General features: G+C 42.2%; 1 protein-coding gene across 2 annotated transcripts in view; it reads right to left on the bottom strand.

The window, feature by feature from the left end:
- MAP3K13 (mitogen-activated protein kinase kinase kinase 13) overlaps positions 1–12,587 on the bottom strand; it is a 73,301-nt gene that overhangs the window by 38,659 nt on the left and 22,055 nt on the right. For both annotated transcript variants that reach the window (XM_041416261.1, XM_041416262.1), the window contains exon 3: positions 8,326–8,471. The gene's annotated coding sequence lies outside the window, so the exon portion shown is untranslated. The remainder of the gene's footprint in view (positions 1–8,325; positions 8,472–12,587) is intronic.

Here is a 12,587-nt window from a genome sequence, read left to right on the forward strand (position 1 = left end):
CGAGCCCGGAGCGGCGCCGGGCCGGGCCACCGCCGCGGGCCCGCTCCCCGCCGCCCCGGCCGATCAAATATCGGCCATCTGCCACCGGAGCCGAATGCGCTCGGCAAGCAGAAGAGGAGTTCATCGCCGCCCCGGCTTCTTACGGGATTACAAACCCCGCGTATTATTATTAAAATAACTAAATATAAACATGCACCGGGAGGAAGAAGCGGGGAGAACAATAGGAGGCTTGTGTTTGATTAGCGATGCAAAAGCACCAGTAAAATAAAAATAGGAGCATTAACAAAATCCCACATTCGGCTCCAGTCAAACATTCCCGGCAGCAGGCGGACAAGCTCTCAACCTCAGTAAGGTCCAGGAACAAAGATCAGGGCAGGCAGAGTTCTGCAGGACAAGCTCACCACCCCAGTAAGGTCCAGGAACAAAGATCAGGGCAGGCAGAGGTCTGCAGGACAAGCTCTCAACCTCAGTAAGGTCCAGGAACAAAGATCAGGGCAGGCAGAGTTTCACACTCTGGCTACATAAGGCATGGTGGGCACATCACCCACTCCCCATTTCCACTCCAGTGCCAATCCCAAGCCAATGGAATACACTTTGCTGTGCAGACCAGAGGCAAGGACACCCAAATCTTTGGCAGAGTCCTGGTAACCACCTGCAAGAGCAGCTGTCTTTCACCTGGACAGGGGAGGAGCACAAGTTCTGCCTTCTTTTGGTATCTTTGAAACACGAGGGAAGGAACGGAGGGATGAGCATGACAAGGAATGAAGGTCAAAGTTTGAAGGATAACCTGGGCTGCAAGCTGTGCAATTACACCATCTCAGGGTTGACCAGAACTCATCAATTTGGCCTCAAACTCCTTCTGAACAATTTGCAACCTCAAAATTATTAAGAGACAGAATTTCTATATTTTCACCACACCTTTTCCTAGCCAGTAGGAAGCAATTATGCCAAAACAGGGTGTCCCAAAACTTACTCTGGTGGGGCACATCTGAAAACAATGTCTGAGACAATCTTACCTTTCCTTATAGAAAGTAGGTAACATACGAAAATTAACCAGGATATAACAACAACACAAATCTGGGCTGAAAAAACAAGGATTTTGTGCCTACTTGATCTCATGTGAACAGAACCACTGATACCAGCTTCTGCAGAGGGAGGAGGAGGGCTTGGATTTTGGATTGTGGTTTCTGAATTGAGACTTACAAATCTGGCTAGGAAAATGCAAAGGAATGCAAATTTCTTATTACCTACTTTCAAGATCAAAGAAACCACAAATTTAGTTTTGCTTTAGAAATCTCTTCTTTAAGAGCTAAAAGTCACTAAAGCACAAGATTTCTGCCCAGACAAGACCACTGCTGAGCACTCCTGTGGACCCAAGGGGAGGCAGGAGTGGAGGGATAGAGAGAGATGTCTCTTCTCCAAAGGGATCACTTTGTGGCCCCATTTCAAATCCCAGCTGCACCTGCTTTGACTCCCTGCCTTGCCCTCCAGAACCCAGCAGTCAGCTTTACACCACCAAGAGATGGAGACAGCTTCCAGATTTCCCTGGCATTTTCAAAACAGACAAAAATGTTAATTTACTCTCTTGCCCTAAAGGAATCAATTCAGGAACTAGAAGGGGGAGTACAGTAGCACATGCAAGAAGTGGAAGAAAAGGAGAAATATTGCTATAGAATTAGAAAAGTCAGAATAAAAATAAAAGGAAAATAATTTTCAGAGGTTTCCAAGGGCTAAATGCAGTGACATTTATAAAAAAATAAAAAATACCCAGCAGAGAAAATAAGTGGGAACAAAACCCCAGGAGGACTCCAGGAGAAGAAAAGAGCTTGTGTATAGAATCTGAGATTTTTTTTGTCCATGGTGGCTTGGTTCAGTATCCTAACACTTGATTTCATCTATGCCTCAACAGCTCTGATGAAAATTTTTAAACACTAAGGTCCTGAATTTAATACAAGGTAATATCTTAAATCATTGTGAAACAAACAAACAACCCACAATGTCCTAAAATTGATGGTTGCTACACGATTATGTTGTGTTGCAACCAGGTGAGTATTTTCATAGTACACATTACACAGCTCCTTTGATCAGTAACTAAGTTGATCAATATTAAGAAAGAGAAATTATTCTCCTCCCTCTCACTCAGACAAAATCATTGGTAAAAGCAGGGAACTCAAGTATCAGATGCCAAATATAATTTGGCTCAGTATTAATGTGAAAACAAGGGGGAAAATGTACTATATACAACAAGGGTATAAGATACTAAAAATCCAAAGTTCTTAAGGGACCACAAGAGTGCCAGTGAAAAGTTGACAGGCAATAGGATTTCTGAAAGGAATTATGGGCAACCAAGATACTAGACCAGTAGGAGAAATAACAGGCTAAACTGATGGCAATGGGTGCAAAAAGAAAGTTAAAAGTATTTTTAAAAACGAACTAGTTCACCATATTTGAAAAATACAAGATAATTAAGTATTTCCAAGCCAATTAATAATTAATAGAAATGTTATACAGCATCTGCTAGGCATAACATTTCTAGTTGGCACATCCTATTGATTTGAGCCCAGTCCTAAAATAATCATTATAACAAGTTCTCCAATCCTGTGACCTTCAGTTTTAATAAACTGGTGAACAACTAAAATCACAGAAGACTGAGAATACCAATATTATGCCAATACTCAAAAATAGCATACGTTGTTATTTGTAGGCCTTGGCAACTTGGGAAGAAATCCGAAGCCAACCTTTGACAAGGAAGGATGGTTCTGCTGCCCTGGACCAGAGGCTGAGTTATCCCAGGATCCTGCCTCTGCCAGTGGCCAAAACAGCCACACAGGGAAGCACAAACCCAAAAGAAATCCTTAATGCTCCCCATGGCATATTCCACCGACAACAGCAGAAAATTAGAAAAGAGATGGGAGTGACTCCAAGGTTAATTTCATAATTATGCAGCACTAAGGCTGTTAATAAACCTCCTCAGCACACACTTGGAGGTACAAGAGGGACTGCTCTGTGAAAAGTTCCTACCTGCATGAGTAAATAAGTGAATGGAGACAGCAAAAGATCCTCTACCAGGCAAACGTTTGGGTAAATATTTGCATAGATAAGGTGGCATTTCATTGTCAAGTCCTAAACACCTGTGAAACCTTGAATCCACTCTTCCCAGCCCCAGTGTGTGTCCCTCCTGTGAGTGTCCAGGAAGGAAGGAATCAGAATCACAGAATCAGATGCTTGTTCATGCTGTCATTATGTCCAGAACTGACCTGGTGCAACTCGCCTTTCCCTTTTGTAAGGAGCAAAGCTTCTATTTCACATCCTTCCAAACTTGCTGTTTGGAGAGATTTATGACTAGACCCTATCTGATGCCCCACACATTCCAGAAATCTCAGTTACAGGAGACTGGAATATTGTGAAAAAATTGAAAAAACTGAACATGTAACACAGTCGTACAGGCCAATTTTTTTTTTTTTTTTTTTATTATCTCTTCTACACACTCAATAGGGCAAATACAACACAATTTTAAACCAGCTGTCTCAATGGCACTCCAGTAAGACCAGAAATTAAATGTATGCATTTATCATATAGGATTTTATCCTGAAAGTGCCCAGACCTGGGACTTTGAGAAGTCCTCCCTGCAGAGGCAGGTGAACAAAACTGTAATTTGACAAGACCAGCATTGAGATCTGAGAAGCTTGACCAGAGGAAAAGAGAAAAAGCTCCAAAATGGGACATGTGCAACATCCAGAGAAAGGTGAGCAGCAATTCCAGTCAGGAGCCCTGTTTGGAAAGGTAGGCTGTTTACAACAGGACAGCCTTGGTGATTTCAGACCCCATTCCTGAGTCAGCACAGCCTAGAGCCCGTACCTGGAGAGGAGTCCCGCACAAATTAAGGGGGAAAACAAAGCTGTGGATAAGTTTTGGTCCCCAAATGCTCCTCCACAGGCAAAAGGGCTGTGCCCAGAACATGGCTCAGAGCCTCTCAGATCAGAAACTTGAGATGTGCTTCTGCTCTCTGAACAGCAGCTTCAGTGAGCCACCAAGAGATCTCTGAATCACAGAATCACAAGGTTGGAAAAGACCTTCAAGATCATCAAGTCCAACCTGTTCCCTGACATCTCAGCTCTCTGGGGCTGCTTAAACACGAAGGCAGGGAGCTGGAAACAGGCACAGACTCACAGATCTGCAGTACCCCAAGGGAAAGCTCCCCTTCTCATAAGTGCATCCCTAAAAGCTACTCAAGAAAACTCAGAGACACTTGTACCACCACTGCACAGTCTCCAAACAAAGTGCTACAAGTGCTGTTACCCAAGGGTGAGGTTACTTACACAAAGCCACCTTCCACACTGTTGCCTGGTGTGTTTTTGAGTGTACTCCTGACGGGTAGGAGCACATAACAACTACAGGCACTTCCTTTAGCCTTGTATTGCCTTCAGCAACACTCCAGGAACTAAAAGTAAAATAACGACACTAAAGGCACTAAAATACAATGACAAGAAAATGACAAAAAGCACTATGTGTTTAGGCATGGGGTTAGTAAGGATTCCTTTTTTAAGGAGTTTCTGAGTGGCTTCCCCTCCTCCTTCCAGGTGAGCCCTGCCTTTGCAGCTCCAGTCTGTGTAGTTTTAGGAGGAGACATAACACTGTAATGTTAAGAACATGCACTGATGAGGCTGGGAAAGTTCAAAAAACTACATTTGCAGACTGCCTTCTTCTGAAGGATGGCAGCCCAGCTCCTGGGACATAAAGAGAATCTCTGGAATTCCATCAGGAAGGAAAATGGTGCTACATAAGAGACATTACAGCTGCTGAAAGGGCAGCTAATGCAGCAAGTCAGCAACAGCCTCCCCAGATTGACAGTGGGGGTGGCCAGCTGAGCAGAGGCCATGAGAGAAAACCAGATCTATTTGTTCAGGGAAATGGGCACAAGATAATATTCCTCCCAGAGAACAGGCTGAAATCAAGTCTTCCATAACAATAATTAACTCTAATAGGGTTCGCAGCAGTGAGAAATACTGAAGAAAAGAATTTAAAAAATAAATATTCATCAATGGCAGTTATAAGGGACACCTGCAAAGCCAGCTGAACCACTGTTACTTTTTCCCTGGCAGGTGAGGAACCTGCAAAAAGCAATGAGAGCTGACAATGAAGCCTCAGTATTAGTGCCATGTGGAAAGAAAAGTCCTATAATTTATGTTATTGCCACAAAAAGACATGAATAAATGGGAAGCTATTGCAGGGAGGAATTAATGAAACTGAAGAAGTGATTAAAAAATGCAGTCCAATTCCCCAAGGTCAAGTGTTGTTCAGAGAAAAAAAATCACCTGCATAAATATAGAAACAACTGCTGAGCAGCTGCACTGGAGATAAGGATTGGGGATGGAGAGGATCAGAGACTGAGCACAAATTATAAATATCCAGTTGTCACAACCAAGGCAACTTCTATCCATTGACAGGAATACAAATTCCTGATCCTCCCAGTTTTGATGAAGCCTTTGGGAAGTCCACTTTTGGGAAAGGCTTGCTGGGAATGTGAGAAACCACCCAGAACAACAAGCAAAGGCAGATAGGTCACCAGGTGAGCTCTGAGGGATGGGGAGGTAACTCACTGAGGTGGCTCAGTCTGGACAGAGTGAAACGAAAAGCTAAGAATGAGAAATTATATGTTTCTACTTAATACACAAATGGTTTCTTCAAAGAAAGAGGGAAGTCCTGCTCCACATCTACAGTGATCAGGAAAAGTAATGGACTCAAAGTGCAAGAAGAAAAAATTACTTAGGCTGTAAGAAGAACTTTTCTGAACGGTAAACAGTAAAACAGCAGCCTAAGGAACTTAAGTTGTTTCCTCTATTAGGAAGGAAACAAAAATCATTTCACAAAAGCTGTCCAGCAATAGTGATATTGCTTTGATGCAAAAGATCAAGATGAAACCTCTTGGAACCTCTGAGGGATCTTCTGTGAAGATATTGAGGCACTGAAAGCTTTACAGCAGCAGCAGAAGCTGAAAAATTCCTCTGATCTTTTGCAGTGCAAAGTCTCACCAAATTTAATCTTTGTGTCCTTGCTACTGTTACACAACCCCTTCGAGGAGTAATATTCAGATTTTCTACCAAAAATCCTACAAAAACTGCTGAAAGCCTATTAAGATAGCAGAACTCAAGTCATGAGACTGCCAGAATAAGGCTCTATATTTAGTACCAACAGTTTTCTCTGTAGTACTGTGATGAAGTTCCTTCAAGAAGCGTGGATCAGCTCTATGTAAATATTCCCAAGGCAAACAAAACCTGCTCAGCATCCTCCCAGACCCATGTCACTCATGAAGCTTTCAGTAGGTTTTGCTTCAGAGGTCACTGCTTTTTTTTACCTCCCTCCCATGAGACTGCTGCTCCCCAGTGCTCACTGGAGACTCCAGAAGAGTCCTCTTGTTCTGTGTGAGGTACCACAATGCAGAATTACTCCGTTCAGGAGCTGTGTCAGCACTTTAAATACAGAATATTGGAGTTTAGAATGCTGAACTTGTCAGCAGTGGGGTTTGGGCCTTGTTTTCAAGCACAACATTGGACACTGCAGTATGATGGAGAAAGCACCCCGAAAGGGTCACTGCACAGCCCCCCTAATATTTTCTGAATTAAATCACAGAACTGATCTTAAGGGACAACCAAAAGTTAAACAGACTTCACCCAAGGGGCACATCAAACTTTGCCATTGTCCTAATACTCCAGCCCAAGCCACCAGCTTTGTATTGCACAGTTTTGTACTTGCCCATCCTGGGAGAAAACAGCACCACATCAGTAAATTCAAGTCATGGCTAAGAGAGGCTGACTGAGAGGCATGTTCAAAAGCACATCAGCTGAAGCATTAACCCTGGGACCCTCCAGAGCTTTGCAGAGTGTTTTATAAGCTCCAGTCCTCTATAAATGTCACAGTCCCCCTTAGGGCCAGACCCTCCATCCTCAAGCCTCCTCTACCCACCACTACCATACAGAGCACTCCCGTATTGAGTGCCTTGCCTATTAACTACAAAAAAATCAGATAAATTAGAAGCAACAATGTCGATGAAGCAACTGATGAATTGTCACTGATGAAGCAAGGACAGGGTGGTTCAAGCAACTAATTGCTTTCACAGAGATGGAACCAGGTTCAAATCAAGGGAGAATTCAATTCTTCAGCAAAATACTTAACCTTAATTATAGCTCATAACAAGAGACAGCCAGAATCTAAATATATGGATGCTCTGCCTCTACAGCACCCACCACTCCTCACAGAATGGGTAAAAATTGACAGCTTTTATATTAAGAAACAAATCCCAAAATGTAGCTCCATCTCACATCTTCCTGCAATCCCACTCAGAGGTGGCTCAGGCACATCCTAAAATTATGTATCTGTAGCTTTCTCTGCATGAAGCATCTCTGCACAACAAAGATCACACAAACATAAAGAAGATGTGTACAACAAACCCATTTTCAGTCTCCTCAAGTGTGAATCAACTACTTTTTCTTGTATTACACAGATACCCAGCCACTAACTGAAGAAAACTCTAATAATTTTATAGACAAGAATAAATTATTTTTCTAGCCGCATCTGCAAAGAAACAAGCAACTATTTTTTACATATTCTTCTAAAGTTAATTCCCCAAAGCTTACAGAGTTTTTATAGAATTAGCCCCTTTTCAGTTCTTCACACAGAGAGATATATGTGGTTTGCCAACATACAAGTTTTACCACTTAATTTTTAATACCTAAAATAAATGTAGTGAAACTAAAAAATTGCATCTATGACACAGAATCAAGAGATTATATATTTGTAGGAATGGCAATATCCAAAACAAACCATCAATTTCTGCATTTCTGGAATTCTGCTGGTGTCTCTACTCCAGCTACAACAGCCTGGATTCCTCTGATAATCTGCATTCTCCAGCCAATCACCAGGGAAATACCATGTAAAAGTACTCCTAAGAATGGAAAATAACATGCTAAGCTGTCCCCTCACAAAATCAATACACCTGAATTAACAGATTCAAATGCTTTCAGACTCCAAGTTACATTGGAAAAATGTAAACACTAATTCCACCTCCATCTATGCACCCACCCCTCTGGCACTTATCCCTTCCCATTACTCCCACGGGAGCTGGATCCCATCAGGTCTCTGCAGATTCAGCAGGGAAATGGCTTTGGACACAACATAAAACAAGAAGGTGAACTCAGCTCATCCCTACCTTAGAAAGGCAAGAGTATTTAGAATTTTAGGACAACCACAGGAGTGAGCACATCATCATTTGATATCTCTGAGTTTCTGACTAGTTACTGCAATTTGAATATGAACAACTGCTGGTACCTGATCATTGTTCCAGATGCACTGGAAGCCCATGTCCTCTTGGCTCCCTGCACATGTGCCTCCTCTTCAAGTCACAGAAATCAAGCTGTCCTCGGAAGCTGCACCATGGGTAGTGTTGAGGACAGCCCAGCACTGAATTCTTCTCTCTGGAAAGAATAAGGAAGCTCAGAATCCTGCTGAAGTGCATTGAAAAAATGCTCCCCAGATCAACCCAACACATCCCTGCAGCGCATCGTGATGTTACGTGGCACATCCGAAGGCAGCAGAGAACATCCAAAATTAAGTATGCACTTTCAAAAAGGAGCTGGGAGTAGAAAAATACCTCAGCATATTTAGTACATCCTTTCTTAGCACAGGCACACACTCTATAATCCTTTTATGGTACAATTTTAATCTAAATTAAGCAAGCAGCTCCAGTAAAAGAGCTCAGAGCTTTCCACGTTACAAAATTACATCAGGATTGGATTAGCCTGTAAAATAACATACTTCAAGGTAATCTATTAATGATATTTTACACTTAATTTTATACTCAAACTCCAAGCTATTTGTTTTCCTAATTATAAGCAAATTTTAGGAAAAGCATGACTTACTTCAGTCCTCCTACGTACATACAAGTCAAAATATCATTATTCCTGTTACTACCAGAACCAAGCAAGGAGAGAGACAACAACTACTGAGACTCCCAGTCCTGAGCACACCACACTTTTTCCACCCCCCCACTCCCCTCTCCCTCCAAATTTAATAGGCTGCAAAACTTAACCCAGCTCTACATAAAATTAAAGATAAATCAACACCTTGCAATTTCACAACTTTAATGCAAACACTAAATTACCTCGTCTTAAAAGAGTTTCTCTCTACCTACACATCTGGTTTTCCTCATATGCTTCAGCCTCCTTCAGACAAGCAAGCTACTACAACACTGAGGAAGAGGGTCAGAAATTCCAGCACAGTGACTTGCCAGAATTAAGAGACTTTAGACAAAAAAAAAAATCCACGTGGCACCACCTGCCTCATGTTCTGCACCACAATTCGGTTGCTCGCAAGGCCAACTCCCAATGTTTGGGAAGTTCACCACATTCCTAATTGTATTTGAGAAAAATACTAAGTTTTGTCACCACTGTAATTTCATTTTATATCTCTCCTTATCTTTGCTGGTTTGCAACAAAAACAGGACAGGTAATTCCACATTCCCAATAAAGAAAAGCTTGTGAGGTCTGGGTCAGGCTACATTCAGAGGCTCTGTTTGGGCAACAGGAGGATGATGATATAACAATATTCTTGCACAGGAAAGTGCCAATTTGTAGCCTCTGTGGCCCCATACCAGGACTGCATTAACTATTTTAATTACAGAACAATTTCAAAATAAAATCTAGAGTAAACATACATGTATCTTAACAGTTTTATTAGACAAACTTCAGAGTTTATGCTTTATGTATAAAAAATGTAAATATTTGCCTTTGTTCACAAGAAAATTACATGGTTCTACTAAATCAATTTAAAAAAACTCAAAAGCCAGTAATTATAATTTTTCCCACTATTTTAAGATAGGAAACAGTACATGTAAATACAAGATTTATTTTCTTGCCTAAGAAAGCAAATACTGTAAGCAATACAAGATATGAAACAATAATAAGATTAAAAAAATTAAAACCACACAAAATAGGGGGAAAAAAAAAGCATTGGAATACCTTATCCTTGTAAACACCAATCATACACATGTAGAGGAGACAGCAGAGAAAACTGGAGAGATGTTCACAAAAAACATGAGACACCAGATGCCCAAAGTTGGCCAAATGCCACTGGAATAAATTACCGCATTTCACATGAAAAAAAAAAAAATGCAGGTTTTAAGGGCAGGTTTCAAACCACCATTTATAACTGGCAGCCAAGGTGGGAATGCTCAGTGCCTAAATGGGAAGGGACTTGTGGGGCTGAAGGACTTTCAGCACCAGAGTTCAGCCCTTCCTGCAGTTCCATTTACCACCACCTTTTATAGCCTTCGATTGGCTTTTAGCACTTGCTTCCCACATCCAACCTGAAAGATTTCATGCCTCTGTAATCCAGTCCAGAAGCCAGCATGGTGTGTGGCAGCTTCAAGCTCTTAAGGATGCATAAAAGCACTTACTCACTGTGTAAAAACTGCCAATGTGAACAGGAGAGACCCAAAAGCCAAAGGTGGGCAATACAGAAATCACCCCCGCTGGGAACAGGGATACAAACACACCTGCTGATTGAATTTTCTTTTTCTCCTTTAACATAATCATTGTGGACCCAAAGAATTCTTTCAATCTAGTATTTCTCATCCTACCAAAACACCAGCAGAATTCCAAGTATTTGGATTCAAGTGCAAACCCCTGCAGACGGATTTTTGTTTAACAAACTGAACAAACACAACATTATTTGCTTCGAAATTCTTCTACTTGTGGTGAAAGCCGAGCTGTGCTGGAATCAATAGGACTGTTGGCATTGTTTTCCACTGAGCTGGAATTTCATTTCCTGTACCCCACTTCAGATCTGCTAAAAACCACTAGAACAGAGTTTTGACCTTTCACAACAACAACTACAGCTCAAAATAAAGCGTTTTGTGCAAAATAAATACTCACAGGGCAGGTTACGTAAACAGCATGAAAGCAGCAGCTGGGGCTTGTTCCTTCAGAGAGAAAACTTTGCCCCCAGCCTGGCTGCTCTGGATTAATGATGTTCCTGTTCCATACCATGGCTCTGAAGCCTTGGGAAGTCCCTATCCCAACCCAGCAAGGTGGAAAGGTTTGTTATTTTAACTGTTGGCTAATAACAGCTTATCAGCAAGTTTTCAAAGGTTAAGCTCAACACAAATGCGTGGCAAAAGTGCAAGAAAAGGACAAGGGAAATGTTGAATTAGTGTTCCCTCTCCTCCTGCCCCTGCAGCAAGGGACAGAACTCTCTCATACCCCACGTCCTGCAGCAATGCCAGCAAAGAAATTTGAACCAAAACTCCTGTTTGAACTGAAAACATCTGAGAACACAACAAAAGTGCCTTCTTTCAAAGGAGGAGCTTGCTTTGCCTGCTGCATTCCCACTGGCTGCCACACGGGATGGAAAAGCTAACCAAAATCTTTAAGTTTGGTCCTTAAATACAAGGCAGTTTTATTACTGCTGCCAAATTTATCACTGACACCAAGCTCCATGACAACTCACTGGAAAACAAAAACAAAATAAAATCTTCAATGTAGGGCATGCTATGATTTTTATTTCTATCCCAATCATGTTACTGAACTATAAAGGGCTGATGCAACCTTAAACCAGAAAAAAAAGCCCAGTTACAGACTCATTACTAATTCATCCTGGCTGAAGCTGCATACCAGCAGCTGCTACCTCTCTCAATTAACAGCAAATATTGAACAGTATTGTCATTTAACGGTGTTTACTGCCTGCTGCCCTGTCCACTGCCCGTTTTCAAATGCTCTGGCACATTTAAAGCATCAACACTAATAAACAGAGCTTAGTTTAACCCCTTATGTACCACAGCAGAAGTGTTTTCTCCCTTACTACATTCATTGGGTGCTTGGCAGAAGCTGAATCCCAAGGATGCAAGGTGCCACCAAAAAGAGATTTGTAATTCAGAGGCTCACAGGGTGCTTGGCTTCTGCAGAAGGCTGAGCACAAGTGTGAAAAATGATGGGAATAACTCCAGCAGAGCAACCCTTTAGGAATTATTGCCAAAAAGTTGAAACAAAAGACGAGAAAAAGGAGAAGACCACACATTCAGCCTCTGCTGTTGAAAATTTAGAACAATAGAAACACAAAACAAATGGGGTAAAATACTAAAAATAAAGCTATTCTTCAGGGAGAGCATATCAATGCTGTAATTCCTGATGACCCCATCTCTGCACAGCAGAGTCAAAAGAGCCCTAATTTGGACCTTCCTTCCCTCTGCTGTTCCCACAGCTGCCTTTTGGCCAGGCTGGGTTGGAAGTAAATGATTATACAAACCGTGCAGCCAGAGCAAGAAACTGGAAGTGCAGCACTTCCACACTGCCACCACAGGCACCTCCGTGCCCTACCTGCTCCATGGTGTCATGTTTGCTAGAAGCCATTGCTGTATAAGGGACTTTTTCATTTCCATGCTGTGTTCCCAGCACATCAGCAGGAGGGAGCATCTCCAGGCTCTCCTAGGAGCCCACTGCCAGCTGGGTCAGGGCCAACACATGGATACCAAGGACCTGGAGAAGGGAGAGGATGACGCGCCAGCCCAGCTGGACTGCAAGGTGCACACTGGCAAT

This window comes from Onychostruthus taczanowskii, unplaced genomic scaffold (assembly GCF_017590055.1).
Source record: "Onychostruthus taczanowskii isolate IOZ18803 unplaced genomic scaffold, ASM1759005v1 scaffold51, whole genome shotgun sequence".
Lineage (NCBI taxonomy): Eukaryota > Metazoa > Chordata > Aves > Passeriformes > Passeridae > Onychostruthus > Onychostruthus taczanowskii.